The sequence below is a fragment of the Erigeron canadensis genome, chromosome 5, assembly GCF_010389155.1.
Source record: "Erigeron canadensis isolate Cc75 chromosome 5, C_canadensis_v1, whole genome shotgun sequence".
Lineage (NCBI taxonomy): Eukaryota > Viridiplantae > Streptophyta > Magnoliopsida > Asterales > Asteraceae > Erigeron > Erigeron canadensis.
Genome location: NC_057765.1, coordinates 25533614 through 25561613, shown reverse-complemented (window position 1 = coordinate 25561613; position 28000 = coordinate 25533614). Strand labels below are relative to the sequence as shown.

At 40.2% G+C, this 28000-nt stretch overlaps 2 long non-coding RNA genes across 2 annotated transcripts; one reads left to right on the top strand and one right to left on the bottom strand.

The window, feature by feature from the left end:
* Positions 1–44: 44 nt before the first annotated feature.
* On the bottom strand, positions 45–442 carry LOC122598937. Its single transcript, XR_006323794.1, has 2 exons — positions 372–442; positions 45–280 (listed from the first exon to the last, which is right to left on the bottom strand). It is a non-coding gene; the product is annotated as an uncharacterized LOC122598937 (long non-coding RNA).
* Positions 443–4229: 3787 nt separating this feature from the next.
* LOC122602168 lies at positions 4230–26165 on the top strand. The gene is made up of 2 exons (XR_006324168.1): positions 4230–4404; positions 25931–26165. It is a non-coding gene; the product is annotated as an uncharacterized LOC122602168 (long non-coding RNA).
* Positions 26166–28000: the final 1835 nt, after the last annotated feature.

Below are 28000 nucleotides of genomic sequence, written 5' to 3'. Positions count from 1 at the left end.
GGGCAAACATATACCTAAATAATTTAGAAAGATACAAGTTCAAATGTAGAAAACACAAATAGGTGGATTACATTCTAACAAGTGTATTGGCACAAACACGGTGCCGTAGGTAGCATTGGTTCCATACATTTTCCTGTGCCATTTTTGAACTGTTTCGAACACCTTTTGCCACAACATCCAGTGAGACAATCGCGGTTGCAAAACCCGAGAGTAACCTTGCAAGTCTTAAAACTTGATGAGGACATTGGCTCCAACCGGACGGAACTCTCAGATCCCCACACTTGTAAAACAATAAAGAAAACAAATAGAATGTGTAAACTTTATATATCAAGTTGTGAAATTTGTATCAACTGAAACAAAGTGAGATTTACCAAGTGAACATGCAATCAGGGTGAGGACGACCATCAGTTTAATATATGTTGATGTGGTCGACATTGCAATTTGCTATATTATAAATGATTATTGAAGGGCTAAGAGGTTTTTATATGTAGTTAGCAAATGAAATTGTTAGTGATGTGAAATGGTTTCATAATTAACATGGCCTACAATTTATCTTTTATAAAAAGCAGTAAGATTCGAAATCTGATATTATTTGCTTTTCGGTGCAAAAAAGTATCCACCGTTTACGATTTACATATTTGTATTTAATTATTTATATAATAAATTTAAAATATCGGTTAAGTAACTTTTACACTTTTCGTGTGAATGTAACTTTCATTTAGTTCATTGTATGTAACTAACCCGCTAAATTGAGCGATTAATATAAAAGTGTATACGTGGCACACCATATGAGCTGCCACGTAGAAGTTTTTGATTGGTCAACGTAAAAAGTTTACGTTAATCGTTCAAATTTAACGGGTTAGTTTTTTACAATGAACCAAATGAAAGTTACATTCATACATAGGAAAAGTATAAAAGTTACTTACACTTCAAGATACTTAACCCAATAATTAACCCATTTAGTATAATTTTTGAATTTTTTTATATGAAAACCGAAAATATTTTTTATGAAGAACAAATAGGCCTTTTGTATTTTTAAAACACATAAAAAAAATATGTTTTACTCTCGTCGCATTGCATAGATGGTATGCTAATTTTGGTTAAATCATCTCCATGTAAATTTAAATTTTGTAAAATTGAAGCTTTCTCATATTATAATTAGACTTCACCTTAGCCATAGCAAGCATGAAAAACTGTATTTGGACTTAACAATATGGACTGCACTCCGATTGTCACAAAGAAGGTTCCGATCGGGAGGAAAATCATGAACTTCTCGGAGAATATCACGATCCACACAATTTGGTCCGAATTTAGAATTTGCGATTAACAGTTACCCAATATCAACAAAGAGATGACAAAATTATAACAAATTCAGTTTATAAACCTTTAGAAAGATATGACAGTCAGTTAGGAAAAGAATACTTCAAATATATGTTCAATTACTACAAAATATATAGGGACTAATCTTGTAAAACACATAACTTAGAGTACTTAAATGCAACTTATATGTTGGTTGCAACAAACTTTCCCACCTTCTTCACTTTTGGACTTAATTGATTTAAGTCTTGTTAACCCAAAGTTAAAGGGAAGTTAAAGGGTTTGTTTGTCACTAATTAAAGATGAAAAGACATGACTTTCAGAAGAGGTATACAAAGAAAAAGTGTGACTACTGGAATAAGAGACAAAACCAATTAACACAACCATTGGAAGCATCATACCGTTCGAAGAGTCACGATTCAGAATTGTTATTGTGATGAAGTGTCCTTGCCATTCTATATGCCATCTCTCTCGGATTATGAGAGTAACTGTTTTTATTCTTATGGCGATATAAAGTTATCTCAGATTCCCATGGCTCTGCAACTCTGTAATGGTTGGATGTCAATGCAACACGGGCTAGAAAGAATTTGATAAAAGATGAAGTTAAGGCAGCTCTGTCTATTATAACATGTCAATGCAACAGACTACTGGAATTTGATAAGCTGTTCAAATAGAAAAATATGCCAAGGCGAAAATTGAAGATCCAACTCAACTCTTGCCTAAATCCTTACTGAAACTCTGAAAGTGAATATGGATCAGACTACTGGAGAACTCTAGTACTGGAAATTTTTTGGTAAGAAGTTATATCTTGAAGACATGTCACATTACCGTTGTTTCTTATATTTTTGTTTAAAAATCTTTGCAGAGGATGATTACAAAAAAACCAAGCGCCTAGCCGAGGCAGTTGCTGCAGGGAGAAAACAGAAAGAAAAGTACATCGGATCCGTGATAAGGAAGTAAGTGACATCTCACATTTATTTGTTTCCAAATACTTAACTCAATAATCATTGTACTGATAATAACCTGTAATATTTATAGCTTACCAAAGCTCTTGGAGAAAACTACGCACATTTTGATCATATTCACAAAGTCTCAAAATGCACAATTGGGTTGTTATCTGATACTCAATCTAATGAGTGTGGTCAATCATTAATTCACTTGATGGGTACGGTTAATCAAGTTAGAACTGCTGAACATCTCATCCTAGATAAAATTCTAGAGGTTAGTCGTCATCTCCTATTTCTACCCCATTGATATTTGATCATACTTGCACCTTTGAGAAGCTATAATGATTTTTTTTGTACTGAAGAGGTAGTACTTTAAGTAGGTTCATTGTGTACTTACATATCCCAAATTGTATGCAGACATATGACCGGACATTCCCAGTAATTCTGATGCCACCAAATATTGGCGAGTACCAAAAGAAGTTCCCCGGATGAAAGGTGATAAATCTACATACAAGTGCACTAAATACCAGAGTAATTATTTTCTTGTTCTGAATCCGTATTGTATGTACAGATTAGGCGTCTCTTTGGTGATAGCTATGATGATATCTTGCCAATGGAAATATTATCTGGTGCATGGATTCAGGTTTCTTAATTATTTTATATCCCTATCTTTTAAAAAATAATCTTGGTTTGATATTGGTTACTAAATTTGTGAATATTCAATTTGATACAGGCCCTGATTGTTCAAAGACGGAGAGAATACTCCACATTTATGGTCCTCGGCCACAAGTTGTCAAAGCCTTGAACTCAGTCAACTCAGTAATCTATGAAGTAATCAAATTGATTCCAATTTCTCAAAAACTCAGTCTCTTAAACGACATTTCTATGGGATGCTACTTACATTTTATCTTTTATTTTGTTACAGCCTTGGGAAGCTCTTGAAGCACAACGTGAATTGGACATATTGTTTAATGAACTTACTTTTGAGGAGAAGGAGAGCTGTAAAAATCTCGCTTTGGTGAAGAACTTGAAGAACTAGAACAAGAAGCTAAGCAGAAGGGAGCTATTATTGAAGCTTCTTCTGGTTCTAGTTCCGGTCAAACAGAAGAAGAAATGCAGAAACATGCTGAAGAAAAACAAGATGTTCAAGAGGGTGATTGTGGCCGAGTATCTGCTGAATTGGCTGAAGCTAAGCATAAAGGGTGACCAAAGGTAGCAGCATGAGGATGTTTAAGACTGGTGAAGTATCTCAGTAAAATGCTGAAGAGGGTGATTAAGCAGTGGTGCGTAGTAGATAGTTTCTCACGTTTGATCGACTGAGTTTTGAGAAAACGTATGATGTTGCATAGAATTAGAACCTCATATGATTCAAAGTTTCAAACTCTTACTCTACCTTAATATGCATATTCATATCTTCTCTTTTGATAGTAATTAGTGTTGTGATATTTTCCTTTGAAGTGTCTATCTGGTGATTCATTAACACAACTAGTTATGATTGACTTTTTATTTTTATAATTGGTTTTTTGGTAAAAACAAGTAAATTAGTTAGCCCAATTGGCAGTAACTATAAATTCGTAACAACTCAGCTTAGTTAAGAACTTACATATTAACAGAGTTGTATAACGGGGGTCAAATTGTAGATAACTTTCGTTTTGGGTTTTGTAACATCAGCCCGTTTGACTAAATACGTAATTTTACTACTCGTATAATTTTAATACATGAGGTGATTACGTGCATTTTATGACTTGATGACTAGGTTTATACTTGACGAGTTAATTTATTTGACGTGTTATATGAAACGACACGAGTCGGTACGTGAATTATTTAGTAAATGATATCGGGTCAACGAACTAGAACCATGGCCCATGACCCAACCAAGTCAACCCAACCCTATCCAACCCTCCCCACCTTATCCATTCATTCACCAATCATTCTCCATCTCCTTCTCTCTCACTAGTAAATGCATATACTAATTTCTCTCATTAAATTTCATTATTAATTGATGTTGCTTATGTAAAATTCATGCAAGAATCATCATCTTTTTTATCCTTAGTTCCTCATATCTCAAATTTGGGTTTTTAAGTCCATGAAATCATTGTTTAAAGCTCAAGATCGGATCTAGCATTTGGAAGAAATTTTGGTAAGTTAAACTTGTATAATATGGATCATTTCATGTTTGAAAAATCTAATTCTTAGTCCAACAAAAGAAACCTGAGTCAAACTTGCATTAAAAAGTCAAAGAAACTCATTAGGTTTTGGTAGGTTACGTATGAACCCAAAACCAATTTTTGATTTTTGAAAGTAGTATTATGAATCATATTTGTGGCAAGGGTTACGTCTGTTTAAGCTCCCTCCTACCCCGAAACTATTTTGAAGCAGCTCAAATCGTTTTAATAGTTAAAATTGAAGATTTAAAGTGTTTGCGGGTCGGAAACCGGGTTTGGCAAAATTTGGAGTTTTGAAATGAAATTGTTATGTGGGTCAAGCTTGGTTACGTCCATCCATGACCCACCGTTTTTGAAGCCTAGCAAGTCGATTTATAAGTCCAATTTTCGAGTAAAATGAGTTTGGTTCTTGTTTTTTGCAACAAAAACTGCTGCTGCTCGTTCAGGGTGGTTTAGGCGTAGGTTATGCTGGCATGGAGTTGGTTGGACGTCCCTTACACCTGTAATGGCGTAGCTTACGCTAAAATCTTGCTTGGGGGCGTATGGTACGCCATGAGAGCCGTAGCTTACGGTGTCCTCAAATGTTCAAATGGACCTTACGCCATAATACTTCTGTTTACGCTGAGTGGGACGCCAAAAACATACTTTCCTGGCCACCGTAAGTTACGGTTGCCACCACCGTCGGTTACGCCTGATGTAAATTGCCCACCGTAAATTACGGTGGCAATGGCCGTAATTTACGGTCTTCTCTATTTGTTGATTTTTCATATTTTCTAGTTTAGGGCCCATTAGTCTTGGATCATTTTGGGCTTTTCTTTGGGTTGTGTCTCGACTTATTTAGCAGCCCTTGGTGACCATATTGGTCATTCAAAATTGCTTAGCCAAATGAAAGTCTATTTTTGAATATGAATTAATAATTAAGTATTTAGGATTAAAATGTGCATTTTTAATTAATAAATGCTTTTAGAAAAAGAAACGACTTTAAATTGTAATTGATTACTTTTTGGTTCTTAAACGACTTAGAGTCACCGCTAAACACGATGCAGGATTTTGACACGAGTCAATAACGTGTATAATATATGTGTTGTGGGGCATGTTTTAATTATAACCGGTTGGGGCATTTGTTTAAAGAATGTAGGGCGCCAAGGGAGGGCCCACTCAATGTAGCTCCTCTTCAAGCTGTTCCTCCTCATGGCAATCAATGAAAAGGTGAATGTTTTGAATGTGGTGGCCCTCATCACTACCGCAACAATTGTCCTCGTTGGGTGGGACAACAAGTTCAAGTAGCCGTCTACCCCAACCAACTACAAATTGTCAGGCCTAATCAAAACCGGGGACAACAAGGCCACCAAGTGCAACCTTGTGGCCGAGCCTTTGCGGTCAATGCAACTGAGGCCCGTAATGATCCCAATGTTGTTGCAGGTACCTTTCTTCTTAATGGTCACTATGCAACGATTTTATTTGATTCCAGAGCCGATTATAGTTTTGTGTCCTCTAGCCTTGTTCCTTTGATTGATGTGTATCCGTGTGCTCTAAATTATGTGCTTGATATAGAAATGGTAAACGGATCACTAACCAAACTTAACCAAATAATACGTGATTGTATCTTGAACCTAGACGGTGTCGAATTCTTCATAGACCTTATGCCCTTTAATATTGAGAGTTTTGATGTTATTGTGGGTATGGATTGGTTGACGGTGGTAAATGCAACGATTGATTGTGGTGAGAGAGTTGTTAAAATACCGTTGTCTAACGGTAAAATTCTTAGAGTTCAAGGTGAAACCTCCGATCCCTCAACTTCTAAAGTCTTTAGTGCTACCTTCTCAAAGGTAGAATTGAAGACCGTTCCTATTGCTTGTGATTTTCCCGATGTTTTCCCGGATGACTTACCGAGATTACCTCCCTCTCGTGAACTTGACTTCCATATCAATCTTATTCCCGGAGTAGCACCCGTGACAAAAGCTCCTTATAGACTTGCCTTAAATGAAATGCAAGAACTTGAATCTCAACTTAAGGAACTCTAAGAGAAGGCTTCATTCGTCCAAGCCAATCTCCTTGGGGTGCTCTCGTCCTCTTTGTCAAGAAGAAAGACGGATCATTTAGAATGTGTATTGACTACCGGGAGTTGAATAAGCTCACGGTGAAGACTCGGTATCCCCTCCCTCGAATAGATGATCTCTTTGATCGACTTCAAGGTGCCAAGCACTTTTCCAATATTGATCTTCGCTCGGGTTATCATCAACTTCGAGTACATGAAGATGACATCCATAAAACAACTTTTCGTACTAGGTATGGCCATTTTGAATTCACCGTTATGCCTTTTGGGTTGACCAATGCACCGGCGGTGTTCATGGATTTGATGAACCGGGTGTGTTGACCTTTCTTGGACCAATTTGTCATTGTCTTTATTGATGACATACTTGTTTATTCTAAAACAAAAGAAGAGCATTTCGAACACTTGCGTGAAGTGGTTAAATTGTTAAGAAAGGAGAAGTTGTATGCAAAATTTCCAAGTGTGAGTTTTGGTTAGAAAAGGTCCACTTCCTTGGTCACATCGTGAGTAAGGATGGCATTCATGTGGACCCTAGTAAAATTGAAACGGTCAAAGATTGGAGAAGACTCGAAACGCCATCTGAGATCCGTCAATTCCTTGGATTGGCGGGGTATTATAGAAGATTCATTGAAAATTTCTCCCGGATTGCACAACCTCTTACTCTCTTGACTCAAAAAGAACAAAAATTTGAATGGGGCGATAGACAAGAACAAGCTTTCCAAACTCTTAAAGATAGGTTGTGTGAAGCACCTATTTTAACCCTCCCGGATGGAGTTGAAGACTTTGTCATTTATTGTGATGCTTCGGGGCAAGGTTTGGGTTGTGTTCTTATGCAAAACGGCAAAGTCATTGCTTATGCCTCTCGTCAATTGAAAGTACATGAGAAAAACTACCCGACACATGATTTGGAATTGGGAGCGGTTGTGTTTGCTTTGAAGTGTTGGAGACATTACCTCTATGGCACCAAATGTGTGATTTATACCGATCACAAAAGTCTCCAACACATCTTTAATCAAAGTGAATTGAACATGAGACAAAGACGTTGGCTTGAACTCCTTAGCGACTATGATTGTGATATCCGTTATCATCCGGGCAAGGCTAATGTTGTGGCCGATGCCTTGAGTCGGAAGGAAAGAGTTAAGCCTAGGCGGGCTAGAGTCATGAGTCTCACGGTAGGGCCAAACATTCGTGACCGAATTATTAAAGCCCAAATTCAAGCTAACTGTTTGATCAAATAATCCCACTATGGCTCAACCGGAGGTATGAGTGTAAGGGATGGAGATGTTGACGATGGTTTGGAGGTGATTCTCTAAAGGTAAGAGGGCTACGGCTGCTTTACGCCTCTGGTGTATTACGAGTCACCGGATGAATAAAGTCAATCCGGTGTTTGCACGAGAATGATATGTTTTAGAGATTTTTAGAGGTGATACGTATTGTGTGTATATGGTATGTGCCGTATGGCTCTTCCTCTATTTATATAGAGGGTAAATAACTTGGAGAGGAGGGTAAGAGAATTAGGGTAAATCTCTTCCTCTTTTGTGAATATCTTGTTTCCTTCATAAGGAGATTTGATTTGATCTTTTGATGAACCGTGTCCGGTATTATCGGACCTTGATATGTGCTTTAATCGGATAATCATGGAGAGGATCTATATCCGATCTTTCTTATATATTTCCTCGGAGCTGGGTATACGATACCTCAGGAACTCCGGGATGACCATGTTAAATGGAGGTTAAGCTCCGTTATGGGTATAAGTGATTTTACCTGTACGAAGGTGACTTCGTACTCTACTTCTGCTTCGGATACGGAGCTAGGGCTCTATATGGGGTATATCATCAAGCCCCCCAGTCTGATGGGAGATTCTATCTGGAAAATATCGCATTAGACTTAAAGAAAAATAAAAATGAAGTCTTTATACCTGCCGAAGCCGAAAAGAGTATTCTTCGTTGCTCCTTATATGAAAGCCGCATAAATTAAGGTCATAATGACTTTTTATCCCTTAGTGGCAACTTGTTGCCACGTCTCTCGGGGTAACTTATCACTAAGTAATTACCCGTGATTATTACCCATATAAGTACCACTTTATTGCCAAAAAGAAAAGGGTTTTCCTCCTTTGTGTCTCTACTTTGACTCTGCTCTTTACACACTATTCTCGTGTTTCGCCAGGCTTCACACAGGTATATTTTCTTTACCCATCTTCTTTTTATTCCTTATAAACTAGTGTCGAAAAGAGGAATAGGAAATATCACCAGTGTATTAAATTGCTCTGCCTATCAGAGCTTTGTAGCTGCGTATTTTTCTCAAAACCCTAATTTAGTTCGTTATTCGGAAGGAGGGCAATCCATATGCGATTCCCCGGTGGGTTTTGTGGGTATGTATGTGAAGGCTTTTACCCTTGGTTACCTTAGGATTCCCTTCTCATCTTTCTTTCTTGCCGTCGTAGACTACTACCAATGCCATATCTCTGCTGTTCATCCGACTGGTATTGCAAAAATCATTGCTTTCCAAGTCCTATGTTATGCAACCATATAGAACCATCTGTTTCCTTATTCAACTTCTTTTATAAGTTGAAGGAGTCTGGTGATTGGGTTACTGTTTCGAAGAATGGTGATTATGAGCTCTTTATTGCTGGTGGTACTGAGGTTAAGGATTGGAAGAACTTATTTGTTTTTGTGGATCAATCATTGATTCCTCCTGGTCATAGCGGTTTGTTAGATAGGAGTAGGTTGAAGTATGAATCAATAGGTATTCCCAGTGTTTTTGGTGTGAGGCAGGTGGATGTAGATTGCTTGTCTTCTTATGGTGTAAAGTTGTGTGTATATCCGGAAGTTGTTTTATTTAAGTCTGGTGTTGCAAGGTGTTGGGAATTTGGCATTCTGGATGTTGCAATTGAGTTTGATGGTCAGGGTAGGTTAAATCCTTAGTACATTCTGCTTTGTTTGTTATGCTTTGACAAATGGTATAAGTATTAATCAAAGTTGTTTTTATTGGCAGAGATGTCTTTTAACCAAATAATTGACAGGCAACATTATCTGGCATCGTCTTTAAGCCAGTAGCTCTGGCTCTGCCACCTGCCCCATCTTCTTTGGTGCAAGAGGGGTCTGCTGCCGAGATGTTGCCTGAGACACCGATCCCTGTAGCTCGGCAGCCAGTAGGAGAACAAGACATTGTTGACGTTTCTGATGGTGCTGGTGAAGATATTGGGGAAGGAGAGAAAGCCCAAGAGAATACTATTGGAGGTCGTTTGAAAAAGAGAAAGAATTCGTCCAAGAGTGCTGGTGGCTCTCGATCAAAGAAGTGGAGAACCAAGGCTAGTAGGGTGCCACTGCAGCCTTCGTGTAAGTCTTCCTAGCTTTTGTTTTCAAGTGGTTCTTCTGTTGTGAATATAACCTTCGTTATTTTGTCTTTTATAGCCTTTGACCCTCTTGAGGAGGCCCTTGATGCTTCCTCCTGCCATCGTGATTTGCAAAGCATTGCTCCTTTTGGGTGGGTCAATGGTTTGATGAACATGGAGGTCCCGGAGCTGTCTGCTTTTTTCAACCGCTCTATCTTCTGTAGTTCTATTATTGGGAGTGCCCTGGATTCAAGATTGTGGGGGTTTTCTGAAGAATCCAGACCATTGAAGGAGCAGTATGAAGAATTGATGGTGGAGAAGCTTGCTCTGGGAGCCAAGGTAGCTGACTTGGAGTTGGACTGTGGGGCCTAACAATCTGAATTGAGCACTGCGAGGACTGATGCACAAAGGATCATTTCGGAGAAGGAGGTGGAGGCCTTGAGCAACCAGGTTCGGGAGAAGGATAGCGTAGTGAAGGAGGCACAAGATGCCCTTGCAGAGAGGTCGGGGAAGTATGGAAGGTTGATTGTTGAAGTCCTTCCCCGTATATGCAGATCCTTCCTTAAAGGTCTGTAATTTGAACAGGATTGATGCAGAGGCAAGATTAATGTGTGCTCTAGCTGCAGAAGGTATTGTAAATCTAGAGGACCGCTTTATCCCGGAAGACACAGCTGCTTGCCTTGATTCTGCACTGGATGACCTGGCCAATATTGACTCTGCATACATTCGCAATATCACCTCCGATCCTGAAGCCTCTCCATCCGATCTCCTTCAGGTTGCTCCCTAACTTCCTTCATGATGTTGATGAACTTGTGTTTGAACAATCTTTTTGTACTTTAAACGATTCTTTTGGTGGGCTGCGCGCCCATGGACAACTTTGAATATTTGAATGGATGTTAAGATGTTCCTTTGTGTTGGGAAAGGTCATTGTATAGCGTCTTTTGATACCTGCAATGAAATCAGCCTACCCTTAACTTTGGTAATGTTGCAATGAGCCCGTCTTTGAGTGGTTTTTTGGCCGTATCCTTTTTATTGCTTCATGAATGTCTTTTAGCGCGTCCCTTTTAACATTTTCATGACGTCTCTTTTTTATTTATTTGTTTACGCGTGTTTTTATTTTATTTTGATCGATCTTAAAATTTCGTTGAAAGCTTTATTTTATTGTAAAATAATTGGCAGGAGGACATTACATAGTAAGGTTCCTAGCTGCTAGCTTTCTTTATTGGGACTTGATGTGACTAATTTATACCCATTACCTACATCATTAATGGCCATTTATTTGAGTATTTTAAGTTGATTTTATGTGCATTTGGCGCGTTTATGGTGTTTGTTAGTGTTTTCAGGCGCTTAACAGGTTACGCGTTCATTTGGCACATTTTCGGATGATCTTTGGCCAAGATAAAGATTCTTGATGATGAGAGTTGCTTGAAGTGGTAGAGAGAATGTAATTTGGAGTTAAAAGCTGGAAAAAGATGAATTCGGCTAAGATATTCTCGACTGCGACGCAGTGGAGGGGTACACATACCCACTGCGCCGCAGTGGTAATCGTTGCAAGAGAAGAATTTGATCAGAAGATATAGGTTGCGCCGCAGCGGGTGATATCACGTGCTACTGCGCCGCAGTGGTACGGAAGTCAACGATCACCCAAGTCAAAGGCCTGATTGCGCCGCAGTCAGGGGAACACAAGTCCACTGCGCCGCAGTCAGAGGTATGGAAAACGTGTACCTAGGTCAGAGGAAATAGGCTGCGACGCAGTGGGAGGCCACATAGCCACTGCGCCGCAGTGGAAGGTCGAATCTGAAAAAGATTTTAGCCGACTTAAGTATCAGTTTTGAGGGGGTATAAATATAAACCAAAACCTAATTTTTCCAGTTATCAAAAATCTTTCTAGGAGCTGTTTTATAAGGGTTCTTCATCCTCCAATCAAGATTATTTTTTAGGCGGATTCGTTGAAGATTCACGGGCACCCATCTAGATCCGTATCTACTTATTGTCTTGCATTTTTACTTTCTTCAAACGATTGGTACATCATGTTTCTCTTCTATTTTATTTATTATTATGAATTGATCATGAGTGGCTAAACGTTCAATCATCCACCTTGATGAAACTAGACGGATAATGTGATTGCAATATTTTTAATTCAAAGGGTTTATTTATTTATCGTTGTTCTGTGATCTTGATGATATTAATTCTTTTCATTAATTAATTTCGATGTTGGTTGCATATGATTCTTCGTTGGTGGTACCAATTGAATGTGTCTGTGATTTTAAAACGGTTACTTGTCTATAAGTAATTATCACTAGTTCATGGTATGATAGTGAATATCATTTTAAGAAAAGATTAATTTTGTCAACGTGATTGATATCGGTTGGTGGTACCACGCTATTGTCACATAGGTACAATTGATAATTTGAAAGTCAACGAAACTGATTAATAGAAGAATTGTCTTAGTTGTGGTGGTACCGGCTTGGGTAATTCGACTAGTAGTTAGGTGATTCGATAATTTGTTCATGGTTGGTGGTACCACGTGAGAATCTTAATCTTGTCACGATTATCTTTAAACTCTAGAGAATTTGTTCTTCATTAAATGCAATCACATTTGAAGTCGGGGGAAGTCAAGGTGGATGACTTTTAATTATATTGTCTGAAGTGTTCTTTTAAATTTATGCAATCATTTTGCAAACCAATTTACTTTATCTGTCAAAAGGATTTTCGAAGCAACACCCGTTTTCCAAACCATTTTACAAGCAACTAATCATTTTCCCAATCCCTGAGAACGAACTCAGACTTACCTCTTAACTATATTACAAACGAACGGGTTCATTGCCCGTGAGTGTGTAGTAGAGAGTTTTTGGGTAGTTTTAGTTTTATAAATTTAAAGCTCGATTTTGCACATCAGGACTTATCCGGTTAGCTAATCCGGGCTTATCCCTTTTGTCTTTTTAGGGAGTTCACTTTCTGACGGAAGTCTCTATGGGCCTCCGTCCTTCTCCCTGAGCCTCTGAATTTATTGCTCTTCTTGGCTCCTCGATTCCTTTTGCATGCCCTCCATTTGACGGTGTCTCCGGGGACTGAATTTCCATCTCTAGGTGAGTGGAGGGCTCTCTGTCTTTGTTGTCTGAAGAGCTTCGTCTGTTCCCATGCACCCCTCGTTCGTTTAGTAAGTTGGATGACAATGTTGTTATCCTAACTTCCCTCTGGAATTTTATCTGCGAATGGATCGTTGATGCTATGATCCCAAACTTTCGCATTGCTTCTCGCCCGTGGATTACATTATTCCCAGAGTCTGCTGTGATGACCAAAAACGTAATTTTTTCAGTTTTCCAGTTCGGGTATTTTCCAATTGTTACTTCTGTCCGAAGTTCCCCAATGGGCCATGTTCGCTCTCCTGCGAATCCTACGAGTGGTCTGTCAACTTTTCGCAGCTTTTCTCTGACGTTCCTCGGTAGTTTGGAGAAGTATTTTTCATAGAGCATATCGCATTCACTACCACCCTCTATCTGGACATTCCTCAGCTTCAATCCCGCGATGTCGGCTTCTATCACGATTGGTTCGCTAGAAGGGATTATGTCCCTTATCGGCGGGAATTGATAGTGCTGCTCCTGAGGGGGATCTTTGTGTACCTTGAAGCGTATCATGAGGATTTGTGCTGGCGGTGTTTTCTCAGGTTTGTCTGGTTTGCTCTTTACTCTTGTCGCCTGGCGGATTCCTTTAACAAGGTGGTCCAATTTTCCCGATTCTACGGCCTCTTCTATAGCCCTTCTTAAGTTTCTGCAGCTGTTTGTATCATGCCTGATGATATACCCTATACGGAGCTCTAGCTCCGTATCCGAAGCAGAATACGAAGTCATCTTCGTAGACAGGTAAAATTACTTATCTATATGCCCAGAGCGGAGCTCGATCTCCGCCCAAAATAATCATTCCGGAGTAAGTACCCAGCTCCAAGGAAATATATATAACAAAGATCGGATATAGATCTTCTTCATGACCATCCGACTAAAGATATATCTAGCTCTGGTTCACTCGGACACGGCTTGGTAACAAGATTACCACAAATCTCCTCAAGAAGGAAATAAGATATTCTCAAAGGAGGAAGAAATTTACCCTAATTCTCTTACCCCCCTCTCCAAGTTATTTACCCTCTATAAATAGAGGAAGAAGCCATACGACACATTATTATCATCATACGCACAATACGTACAATCATAAACCCCCATCCATATTTCATTCGACATCCGAATAAACCCTAAATAATTCCTCAAACCCTAAGTCGAACGAATCGACTTAGATCACCAACAATAAGGCGTAAAGCGGTCTTTGACCCTCTGACTGTAAGGGAATCGCCGATAAAACACCGCCAACTACACTCACACCCCCGTTTGAGTCATAGTGCGATTATTTGATAAAACAAATTGGCGCCTTCCGTGGGACACTCTGTTCTCAAACCCAAACCTAGCCACGGTCAAAAGAAAAGCATTATGTCGAACACAGATTCCCTACCAGAGCAGTATGGGCCAAAAATCGCTTACAGCCAAGATGAACGTAGCGATAAAATCTTCGCTGAAACAACCAGCCCCCCTGATATACGGAGGGTGACGATCACCTATCTTCTCCCAATAATTGGGCGTCGGACCGGTTAACGCGTCAGAAGTCGGTAGTAAAAGATATAACTAACATCGACTACCAAGGGGGAAGAGGCGGCGATAAAAGAAGCGTGACCCTAGTTACGGTAAAGCATGTCATGCAGAGTCCTGAGGGCATGAATCAGAATTTCCCCCTATGGCTAGAGTCGCAAAAGACAAAACCAATCAGGAGGGATCAGAGTCTAAGTATAAAGGGTCATGTGTACAGTTCGCAAAGGAATTGCGCCAACACGTATCGCCGGTAAGACTGTTAGATACACAAGAGCTCCCCTGGTATGACAAAAGTTGACAGTGTAGCCCAGATCGAAGGGTGGAGCGATCCGGTAGTATGTCATGTTATCCTCTACCTCCTACAGGGAAAGGTCAGGGACTGGCTGGAAAGCCTACCAGAGGAAAGCATACATGACATTGAAGGCTTCAAAGCAAAACTGATAAGGGAGTTCGGTTCCCACCTTCGGGCACACGAGATAAAACAGGAGGAGGATAAAGAAATAGAAGATTTTCTGAAACGATATGGAGACAACACGCAAAACCTGGTGCGTCTATCTGAACAAGGAAGAATATCTGGAGCTATACATGGGCTCCGTTCAAAAAAACTGATACGACACCTATGCCTCAGCAAACCGGCCAGCTACTCAGACTTGGTCAGCAAGTTTCATGACTGGAAAAGTGCAGAAGAGATAGCAGAAAAGGCCATGGTTAAATGGAGGACCAAGGTAAAAAAAGAATGGGAAAGGATAGAAACAGAAGAGAACAATCGCTAACCTCCGAAAGACTCCGTCAGAACTCTTGTCGTCGGTAGAGATAACAAAGACGTTCGTAAGGCCAATACCGTTTATCCTGAAGAGGAACAAAAAATCTCGACAAGTTCTGTTGTTTCCATAACAGATATGGCCATAGCACAAACTATTGCAGATCTTTGCTGAAACAGATAGACAATGCAGTAAGAGAAAACAAGCTGATACATCTGGTGAAAAGGAGCAGACCAAGCTTCGAAGAAGCAAAACCGGATGAACACCGGAGCAGAATACTATCAAATACCTTGATCCGAAAAGGACCGCAAAATTATCACTTCGGTGAGTTGGATGACAAGGTATCGACAGACCCGGTGCTAATAGAAGTTAACATAGGCAGCGTATGCCTAAAAAACACACAATTGGATACAGGAAGTGGACGAGATATAACATACGAAAAAAGTTTCCTCCGGCTACCAAAGAAATTGCGAGAGACAATTACCCCACTGGATACAGAGGTGGTAGGATTCGCCAGTGAGCGGAGCCATCCTTTAAGAGAAGTATGGCTGGACGCCACCATTGGAGGATTCCCCTGGCGAAGAACCGCAAGAATTTTGGCAGTCGTAATAAGAGCAAACTCGCCCTATGACATGCTCCTGGGTAGAGAAGGAATAAGGAAATTCCACATAATAGCGTCCACGATACATGGTTGCGTACAGTACAAATCCCATGGAGGGATCCAAACGATGCTCTTCCCGATCACTACAAACACAAAGGGTGAGACCTCCGTGCCATTGTATAAACGCAACCAAAGAATTATCCAGAAGGGCCCCAGGGGACGACTGGGGCCCACTGCAGAGGAAGGATCCTTCGAAGCAGAAAGTGCAGAAAGCTCCGGAGAAACGGAGAATGAAGAGGACGTCAGAAAAAAGACTTTAGAAGGCATTAAGACTGGTTGGAGCATGATCTCCTCCCGGGACAAGCCAAATTAACGAAGCAGATAGGGCACCATAAAAGTAGCAGGTAGGAAAAGTACAAAAAAAATGTTTGTGAAATCCTCCTGCCATGTACTTACAAGCTCCCAAATAAATAAAACGATCGTAATAATATTATAAATGCGCATAAAAATCTTTAATCTTTGAATTGTTAAGGGGACGCTACTTTTCAAATAAACATGAGGTAATCACCCATGAGCCCAATGCACAAGTCACTCCCTCCTTATGATTGTAGTGCATAAGCATTGGTATGTGAGACATTCCCTTAAACAAGGAATGCAAAGGGATATCATTCTCCCATATGAATGAAAAGGCGAATCAATGACACAGAAAGAAGAAAATTCATTCAAAATATAATGGAGCATAATAAGTCTACATCCCTTGAGGCCTAATATCATACAAGTCAGAAACAGAGGCATCGGGATTAGAGGCTATACGCTGAATATAAGGATAAGAAATATTCCTTAGGGCATCTTCAGCAGCATCAATTCTTAATCCCCTATCCAGAAATCTCCCCCTATTTTCTCCAAGAGTAATTAACCCATCACGCTCCAGACGCAAAGCAAATGAGGATCGTGCATTAAGCCGATTAGCTTCCACCAATTCATCAAGGCTTCGATCAAATTCAGGGCTTGCCATCAATGTACGGAAGACATGAGGAATAACACCGGAGATGATTTGGCGCCTGGCATTTCTCTCATCCTCCCATTCCAACTCCAACCTGTTGCTCAAAGCAGCAGATCCTTCAGAAACAAGAGAAGCATTGCGCATATGTGCGGCATCCAAAGTTTGCATAGCCAGAGCTAAGGCCTCCTGAGACTCAACCAGTTCCCTCCTCAGAGACTCAACTGAAGACGGAGCAGCTCTAAGGGAAGCCAATTCCGCCTTATGTCTCTGTAGATTTTCCTCTAGATAGTGCACTCTAGCACTGCTGGCCGAACCAATCATACCAGCAGCAAAAAGAATTTGGTTCATCATCTCAGCAAGCCTCTGTGAAGGCAGGGTATCCAGCGCGACCCTAAGATGCTCGGGAACCATCATATCCAGGCTCATACGGTAAAGCTGAGGATCGGGCAAATCGCCCTGAAGAAATCCCTGCAAAATCATAAACAGACGCAATGAGCAATATTAAGAGGAGAGGGACAATGGTCAAAAAAAAATCTATGCAGCATCCAATATCATACCCATGGAAGCACCAGCTTCGGCTGTAGAGGCTCTACCAACAGTTGTAGTAGTCCCAGCTGTATGAGCTCCGACAACAGTTATATTAGTTCCCGTTTCATCAACTGGCTCCTTCCCAGGCCTCCGTCCGGGTTCAGAAGTCCCAGCTACAAACAGAGAAAACATATCATTTAGGCTTATAGCGACACGAAAATACAAAGTCAGGAAAAGGTGCATACCTTGACCAACATCAAAAGTTGGAGCAGTATTAGTAACAGCAATTTCATCCCTTGTTAGGGAATCTAGAATAATAACGGAGGGACCTGCAGCATTAGAGTCTGTTGAAGCAGAAGTGCCACCACTCACCCTTTGTCTCTTCGGGGGAGGCTCAGGAACGTCAACACCAGCAAACAAAGGACCCTCCCCGTCCGAAGGAGACAGTGGCCTTCTACCCACAACCATACCTCGATGATTCATGGTCACGGCCTCCCTAAGTGTCAGCTCTACAAATACAATATGAAGTGCATCAATATATATATATATATATATATATATATAAAGAGAAAAGAAGAAACATACAGACAAACAAGCCCAACTATCAAAACAAAGAGAGGGATAGTACCTTCACAACACCAGATCAACACAAGCATATCAAGAGAACCTTCCCATGATAAAGTGATCCCAGCAAGATATAAGATCACATTGGGACATGCAATCAGCGAAAAGGAAGAGGCACGGACTTGGCGGATGAACTCATTATCAAGAAAGCGACAAGCCAAGCCATTATCCTCAAACGCCACCCTTGGCACCAACCTACTCCTACTCAACACACCCCTGAACATCGGATGAATATAGTCTTGACTTAAGAACAAAAAACCCGACCTCCAGTTTAACATATCAGTTGCCCCTATATTGAAAAATAACCTATCGGGCCTCTCCTCAACCATCACCCAACCATCCCGTACACCAAACCTGAAAAAATACCCAAACAAACTAATCCGGGGCTCTATCTCAAATGCCCAACAAACAACAAGAAACGACATTATTATGGTGATCGCTTATGGATGAAGCATGGATAAATGCAGTTCATGGTAATCAAGTAACCCTTACAACCAAGGAGACAAGGGAAACCTAAGATTACCATCGGAAAAAGGAGCAGTGTACATACCTACGAAGCCAAACAGTACATCAAGAATCGAATCTGCCCGACCCGGAACCCTAATTTTAGGATCATTAGGGCGGCAGAAACAACGACGGAACCACGCGACATCACCATCAGTCATCCCCGAATAAGTGGTACTAATAATATGAAAATGATTGCGATCCATAATGACGGTGGCAACCGATCAAGGAGAATAATGATTGATGATAAAAAGGGAGAATAAAAGGATAGGGGAACGATATGCAACAAGGAAGAAGTAAAAAGAAAATCTACGGATCTGTCAAAAAATAAATAGGGGACAACACGGTTTAAAAAACCGGCGCATGACCCACCTAAACCGTCGATCGGTTTTCCCGGGATAAGCGCACACGCATTAATCCCTTGATGGGAAATATACGTGGCACGGTAAAATTACAATTTTACCCCCACAGACGAGCTCTGAAGCCGAACTGAAGCACCCAGAACCATAAGCTTTCTCAAAGCCTAGGTAATGCAGGTATGCTTTTATTTTTTTATTTTGAAGTTTAATGCGATATTCTATAGATAGAACCTCCCATCAGATTGAGGGGCTTGATGATATACCTTATACGGAGCTCTAGCTCCGTATCTGAAGCAGAATACGAGGTCACCTTCGTAGACAGGTAAAATTACTTATCTATATGCCCAGAACGGAGCTCGATCTCCGCCCAAAATAATCATTCTGGAGCAAGTACCCAGCTCCAAGGAAATATATATAACAATGATCGGATATAGATCTTCTTCATGACCATCCGACTAAAGATATATCTAGCTCCGGTTCACTCGGGCACGGCTTGGTAACAAGATTACCACAAATCTCCTCAAGAAGGAAATAAGATATTCTCAAAGGAGGAAGAAATTTACCCTAATTCTCTTACCCTCATCTCTAAGTTATTTACCCTCTATGGATAGAGGAAGAAGCCATACGACACATTATTATCATCATACGCACAATACGTACAATCACAAAACCCTCATCCATAGTTCATTCGACCTCTGAATAAACCCTAAATAATTCCTCAAACCCTAAGTCGAACGAATCGACTTAAATCACCAACAATAAGGCGTAAAGCGGTCTTTGACCCTCTGGCCGTAAGGGAATCGCCGATAAAATACCGCCAACCACACTCACACCTCCGGTTGGGTCATAGTATGATTATTTGATCAAACAATGCCCATGGTCCCTGTGATACTCACAGTATTTTTCCATGTTTTTCTTTTTCGTTATAAGCTTGGTTGGGGTCAGGAAAGTCAAAGCGATCCGCTCTATGAGTAAAATTTGCTTTAGGGTTTTGGTGACATTGGACATGATATCAATCTCACTATCTTTTTCTCTCCCTCCCCATTGATTGTCTTCTCTTCCGTACCGGGGGAACCTTTCGTTCCCTCCGTATTCTTTCCGCTTCCTTCCGGAGGAGAAGTCAGCGTTTGTAGTTTCTCTGGCATCTAACCAGATGTGAGCTTTGATTGTCAGCCCGTCATAAGTCTGGAGTAAGTTAGTGCTCAGGTGTTCAATGAGATCTATTGTGCGCAGCGCATGGATGAGTCCCGAAATTCTCTGGCTCTCCGGTAGCCCTCGCGCTTGTTGCGTTTTGTTGGTGTACCTGACAAAAAAAATCTCTCGTCTTTTCACCTTTTTTCTGTTTGATGTTGTGCACGGTGATGTGCGTCTTCCTGTGCTTTTTCATCATGCTGAATTGAGACTTAAACTTATTCTTGAGTGTCTTGAAGCTGTCGATGCTATTCTTAGGTAAACCATCTATCCACTCCTATGCATCATCAGTTAATGAATAGGAGAATGCATGGCACGTAGTTGGCATGTCCTATCTTTGGATTAGAGTCGCTCCGATGAACTTTTTTAGTTAATCATCCGGATTACTCTTTCCGTCATAGTAGCCCAAGTGCTGTGGGTACTTCATTTTTGCTGGTAAAGGGTGACTCTGTATAGTCATGGAGAATGGGCTCTCTACGTTAACTAAATCAAAGAGATCTAATGGACCCGGATCTTCCCATCCATAAGGGTCATATGCCGGATGGGCCGCACTCCTTCTGGTCCGGGGGAATCCTTGCTGGTTCCCTCTTGCTCCTTCTTCATTTTGTCTTGGTTCCCGTGGGACCTCCGGACCTCTATTGGTCCTGGGAGCACATCTCCGGGGTGGTTCTTGGAGCACTTCTTCTCCTTGAGTAATTGGGTTCGGCCTTTCTCCTATCCGTATCCCCGTTGTCCTTGGTGGGGTTATTATTGTTTGTGTTCGTCTTTCCTGATGTGCGGGTGTTCCCCTATTTGTTCTCCTCGGGGGAAGTTCTGCCTCGATGTATTCATCCACCGAGTCAGAATCGTACTCGTTTTCCAGATTCCTGGTGACATTGCGGATCTGACCTGTTTCTCTTAAGCGATTCATGATTGTGCTTAAGCTCTCGTAATTAGCTTGCACGTATGCACCATTTATTTTGTGCTCACTTAACGTTGATGTCCTGTTATTACCCTCTAAGGGTATCTGTGTTCTTTGACTTATAGATGTAAAGCCTAGCCTACCCTGCTCTGGGCTTTGTCTCTGGAGTAGGGATGTGCAAATGGCCCGACCCGCGAAAACCCGGCCCGGCCCGCGACCTGCAAATACAAGAAAATTGGAACCGTGACCCGGCCCGTGATGGGTCAGTTCGGGTTGGTTCGAGCGGGTCGCGGGCGGGTAACGGGTTTCCTTCATATTTTTTCGGTTTTTGGCTTGACCCGGCTCGGCCCGGCCTAACCCGCGCAACCCGTGACCCGAAAATGCAACAAAAGCTTGACCCGTGACCCAACCCATTAGCCCTTCGGGCAGGTCGGTTCCGGGCCAGGTCACGGGTTTTGGTTTTTTTCTCATCCCTACTCTGGAGGGGCGTTAATACAAACCCGCTGTTGCTTTGGGGAGCTCATTATCGGGCCTACAGAACTCTGGCTTTGGTTAGGTGTCAGAATTCTGAACGGGTTTGGGCTCGATGATACCGACCTTTCAATCCTTTGGCTTCGTGGCATCACAGTCGGTCCGCTTGACTCCGAGGCAGACCTATCTGGTCTACGTTCTTCTGGAGCGAATCGTTCCGCGGCATGCCCTTGTGACGCAGATCCTTTTGAGGGACGTTCCTCCGTGGGGAGTCGCTCCGTAGCACGTTCTAATATTGGAGATCTGCTTGGGTATCGCTCTGGGGGGGTGGGTCACCGCGGGTCTGTCCTGATTCGAAGTTTGTGTCTCAGACCTTTCGGGGGCACTCTGAGTGTTCGACGTTTCACCCAGATTTGAGCTATGGCCACCTGTTGTAATGATGGGTGTACGATAGCTTTGGCCAGGCGTGTCGAAAGAAAACCCGTCTTGGAAGTTCGATCCTCCTGGGGTGTTCGGGGTCCCCCTTAACCAGGTGTTCTTGGAGAATAATCTCTGTCAGCCATGGATTATAATGATCATGAGTGGGGTTCTCTGTCTATTTTTTGCTGTGTGTTGTTTTTTTTGGGTCCCACGGATGGCGCCAATTTGTTTGATCAAATAATCGCACTGTGGCTCAACCAGAGGTATGAGTGTAAGGGATGGAGATGTTGATGATGGTTAGGCGATTCCCTAAAGGTAAGAGGGCTACAGCCGCTTTAAGCCTCTGGTGTATTACGAGTCACCGGATGAATAAAGTCAATCCGGTGTTGCACGAGAATGATATGTTTTAGAGTTTTTTAGAGGTCGTATGTATTGTGTGTATATGGTATGTGTCGTATGGCTCTTCCTCTATTTATATAGAGGGTAAATAACTTGGAGAGGAGGGTAAGAGAATTAGGGTAAATCTCTTCCTCTTTTGTGAATATCTTGTTTCTTTCATAAGGAGATTTGATTTGATCTTTTGATGAACCGTGTCCGGTATTATCGGACCTTGATATGTGCTTTAATCGGATAATCATGGAGAGGATCTATATCCAATCTTTCTTATATATTTCCTCGGAGCTGGGTATACGATACCTCGGGAACTCCGGGATGACCATGTTAAACGGAGGTTAAGCTCCCTTATGGGTATAAGTGATTTTACCTGTACGAAGGTGACTTTCGTATTCTGCTTCTGCTTCGGATACGGAGCTAGGGCTCCTTGTGGGGTATATCATCACTACCCTACCGGAGAACTTTGGTAATGAAAATTTGGATGGTATGGAGCAACAATTTGATAGAAAAAGCGATAATGGGCTATATTTAGTTGAAAGGCTTTGGGTTCCCATTTTCGGTAATCTAAGAACACTTCTCATGAATGAAGCTCATCGATCGCCTTATTCGGTCCATCCTGGATCGGATAAGATTTTTTTGATTTGAGGGATTTCTATTGGTGGCCGAGTATGAAGCGCGATGTGTTTAAATATGTGAGTGAGTGCCTTACTTGCTTACAAGTGAAAGTCGATCATAAGAAGCCACCCGGATTGTGGTGCAACTGGTAGCACCCGAATGGAAATGGGAACACATTGCAATGGACTTCATCACGAAGTTACCGAAGACAAGTGGTCGTGATACGATTTGGGTGATAGTGGATCGGTTAACGAAGTCGGCTCATTTTTTAGCCATTCGTGAAACCGATAAGTTTGACACCATGGCTCGTTTGTACATCAAGGAAGTGGTGTCTAAACATGGAGTTCCGGTTTCTATCAGCTCCGATAGAGATACCTGGTATAACTCGAATTTATGGTGAGCTTTTCAACGTGCAATGGGTACACAACTCAATATGAGCACGGCGTTTCATCCTCAAACGGATGGACAAACTGAAAGAATAATACAAACTCTTGAAGACATGTTGAGGGCGTGTGCCATTGACTTTGGTGGAAGTTGGGAAGATCACTTGCCTTTGGTAGAATTCTCCTACAACAATAGCTATCATGCTACCATCCAAATGGCACCTTTTAGAGCTTTATATGGTAGGGTTTGCCGATCTCCCCTAGCTTGGGCGGAGATCGGTGAAAGCCAACTCCTTGGGCCGGAAATCGTAGTTGAAACAACGAAAGTGATCTCTCAAATCAAGGAGAGATTGCAATTGGGCCGTGAAAGACAAAAGAAGTATGCCGATGTGAGACGAGACCGTTAGAGTTTGAAGTGGGTGATTATGTACTTTTGAAGGTGTCTCCATGGATGGGTGTTATACGTTTTATGAAGAGAGGCAAACTCGGGCCAAGATATATTGGTCCTTTCAAAATTAACGAACGAGTTGGCAAGGTTTCTTATCGATTAGAATTACCACAAGAACTTGGTGGTGTACACGATGTTTTCCACATTTGCAACTTACGTAAATGTTTGGCGGACCCTACACAACACGTTCCTATGAACGAGATACGAGTTGATAAGAAGCTTAACTATGTTGAAGAGCCGACGGAGATCCTAGACCGTCAAACCAAGAAGCTCAAGAACAAACGTTACACAATTGTTAAGGTTAGATGGAATGCTAGACGTGGAGCCGAGTTCACTTGGGAGCGTGAAGACCATATGAGGTCTAAGTACCCAAATTTGTTTAGTGATTAGTGTTTTGTTGAATTTTGGGACGAAATCCATTTAACGGGGGAATGATCTAACATCCGCCCTTTTGACCCGTTTGACTAAATACGTAATTTTACTATATTTTTAATACATAAGGTGATTACGTGCATTTTAAGACTTGATGACTAGGTTTATACTTGACGAGTTAATTTATTTGACGTGTTATATGAAATGACACGAGTCGGTACGTGAATTATTTAGTAAATGATATCGGGTCAACCCATAAACTAGAACCCGTGAATTATTTAGTAAATGATATCGGGTCAACCATGACCCGTGTATATAAACGTATTTGAAGCCTGGCAAGTCCATTTATAAGTCCAATTTTCGAGTAAAATGAGTTTGGTTCTTGTTTTCTGGCATGGAGTTGGCTGGACGTCCTTTACGCCTGTAATGGTGTAGCTTACGCTAAAATCTTGCTTGGGGGCGTATGGTACGCAATGAGAGCCGTAGCTTACGGTGTCCTCAAATGTTCAAATGGACCTTACGCCATAATACTTCTGTTTACGCTGAGTGGGACGCCAAAAACATACTTTCCTGGCCACCGTAAGTTACGGTTGCCACCACCATCGGTTACGCCTGATGTAAATTGCCCACCGTAAATTACGGTGGCAATGGCCGTAATTTACGGTCTTCTCTATTTGTTGATTTTTCATATTTTCTAGTTTAGGTCCCATTAGTCTTGGATCATTTTGGGCTTTTCTTTGGGTTGTGTCTCGACTTATTTAGCAGCCCTTGGTGACCATATTGGTCATTCAAAATTGCCTAGCCAAATGAAAGTCTATTTTTGAATATGAATTAATAATTAAATATTTAGGATTAAAATGTGCATTTTAATTAATAAATGCTTTTAGAGAAAGAAACGACTTTAAATTGTAATTGATTACTTTTTGGTTCTTAAACGACTTAGAGTCACCGCTAAACACGATGCAGGATTTTGACACGAGTCAATAACGTGTATAATATATGTGTGTGCATTAATAAATGTGTATATTATAATTATTAGGTGGTGGATGCGAAGTGAACGTTGAATGCTTGTAACTCCTTTCTATAACAACTTTAACCTTTAATTGCCGATCAAGGTGAGTTCCGTACCTCTCTACTCAATTGAGATTCGGGCTAAAAAGTGTATATTACGTGTTTACTTGTTGATTGATTGATTGGTTGATTGAATGATGATTTGAATGACACGTTTTGGTTGATTATGTGCATGATTTTGTTGAGAATTGTTATATTTAGGATAGATGTACATACATGGAAGTCAGTTGAGCCTTCAAGGGGTTTGAGATGTGGTGGGAAGGTTGTGGGTGACCCTATATATAAGCATCAAGAACCCATTGAAAGTAAAATCCTCCTAAGTGTATGTATGTATTGTTTTGGTTGGATTGGTGATTTGACGGTTGATGGACTTGTGATTGAGACGAACACACATATGAAATGTTATGGTTATTGATGAGACGGACTAGTACATCCGAGTGTATATACACTTGAGTTAATTTGATGAGACGTACATGGACACCTTGGTATATAGACATATATACACCGATGATTTTGAGATGCCACATTGATCATTGTGATGACCTTGTGAGTATCGTTGCATAGATGACATGATGGTCATACATATCTCACGCATTATGACATTGACACGCATACGACACATATCTTAATATTGACATCACTTGTGTTCTCTTACTTTATGCAATACTTTTATGTTGTGAACCTTTGATGTGATTGATGTTGTGACACGTATAGGCTACTTGTATGAGACATATTGCCTTTACTTATACATATTGTGATGACTGACGGTGGTTCCTTGTGAACCATCACTACAAACTCACCAACCTCGTGTTGACTTGTATAGTACACTTTTCAGGTAATCAGGCGAATCAAGGACGTGATGCATGATTTCTACTTGCTTTTGACTCGGGCTTGGACTTACATGGATCAAGGATTCATTCGCCACTTTTGCATTATCCTTAGGATCGATAGCCATCGTTAGACTATTATTTTGTAAAATTTGATGGTCACTTGCTCTTTGTGCATTTTGTATGTATATTTGACTTGTTTGTTGGATTCACCGAATTCACTTAATTCATTTAGTTTGCCTACGATAATTCCTCAATTTGCTATATAATTTCCGTAATATTTCGAGCCTTAGCTCGAGGTGTTACAGGTTTGGTCTAATATAAAGTACAATTAATGGTTTTTCTCTTTTCAGTGATGGATCCACATTTTGACGAAACATACGCTAAAAAGGTTGTTAAAAAAATCTGATTAACCAAGTCTAATAGTAATCTTTTTATCTACAGATGCAAGAACGCTTTTTGATTTTTCAAGTGATTTTTGTCTTGATGGAGGTCTTGATCAAATTACCAAATGGTATCAATCTCATCTAATAGGGCTTTTTTTTTTAATATTGAATTTGGCAAAAATGAAAGTATTACAAAATGTTGTGTTTGGTTTATGATGAAGTCTCAAGGTTTTGTTAGAGATTTATTTTTGGCTGAGCAATCTAAACTCGCATGTTTGGCTCAAAAGTTTTTATTTTCAAATCTATGAGACTGAATTTTAAAAACCCAATCTAACAACACTATTTATTAAAAAAATTGAATTATTTCTTTATATCTATTTAACAGGTCAATTATTCATTAAAACTTTTTTTTTGCTACAGATAATAATGCTTTATAATTTATAACAAAAATATTTTTATTCAAAATTAATTTTTAAAAAATATCAGAAATTTATTATTTATCATTGAAAAATAAATAAGGTAGTTATATTAAAGTAGTCACATTCATCGATACAAATTTAATAAACATGAAATTAAAAGAATTGCAATACTAGAACATAAAGATTACATAATCATCCGTTAGTTCCAAATTTTTGCATATGTACTCAATTAAGTTGTTTTTTTGAGTGTTGTAAGCTTCTCTATTCAGAAATAGTTATTAGTCATGTAACTTGAGAAATCTGTACATCGTTGAGTTGAGTATTGAAGAAGTTGATCATCATCTTCGCTAAATCTTCTTCGTTGTTGGTTTATAGGTTGCTCATTTAGGCCAGAGGGTATGTACAGAAAATTATCTGTTACCATGTGGTACCACATAACACAACCCGTCCCCCCTACTGGTACCAAGTTGGAAGACTCCGTTTGGGAGATGGTCGTCCTTCCAATCTTCTAAAGATATCCATTTCAAGCTTTATTTTGTATTAAAATTGTTATTATTTAGTGATAAATTGAAATTTAAAAACCAAAAAATTAAAAAATAAGATGAGAGAATATGAGATATGAGGGGAGATGCATTTCAATAGTGAAGAAAGGAGATAGATGAAAAATGGCTAATGTGGAAGAAAGAATGGAAGATGGATGGGGATGCATACACTTCCTTTAGAAATTCAAGCAATGACGATACATGCAATCATAATGTTAAACTTTACATGAATAAAATACATATATTCTTAGATAAGGTCAGTTACGAAAATTGATGTTCAAATGCGAGAAGCTTTTATCAGTGGCGAAGCCAAGAAATTAATTTAAGAAGAGCCACAAATTCTTTTAACCAAAACACTAGTCGAACAATGACTATAACACAACATCAATTTAGTTATTATATACCAGAAATATAGCCGACAAATATCAACATTATAAGACATATGTAAAACAATATCATGACAACAACATTACTATTATCCATAACCTCTGAAAATAATGAACCAGTTATTAAGTCAACCCTATTATTAAAAATTAACACAACATATGTAATTAGAATCGAAAAACAAATAAAAGCAGCCTAAAAATATGCTTTTAATATAAATTAATAGTAATATAATGCAATAATAATTATAGTAAATAATTATAGTACAACTAAATATGTTTTTATGTTTTATTTTTTGGAAAGACAATCTACCTTCTATTCAAATATTATCTAAACATCTATGAGTT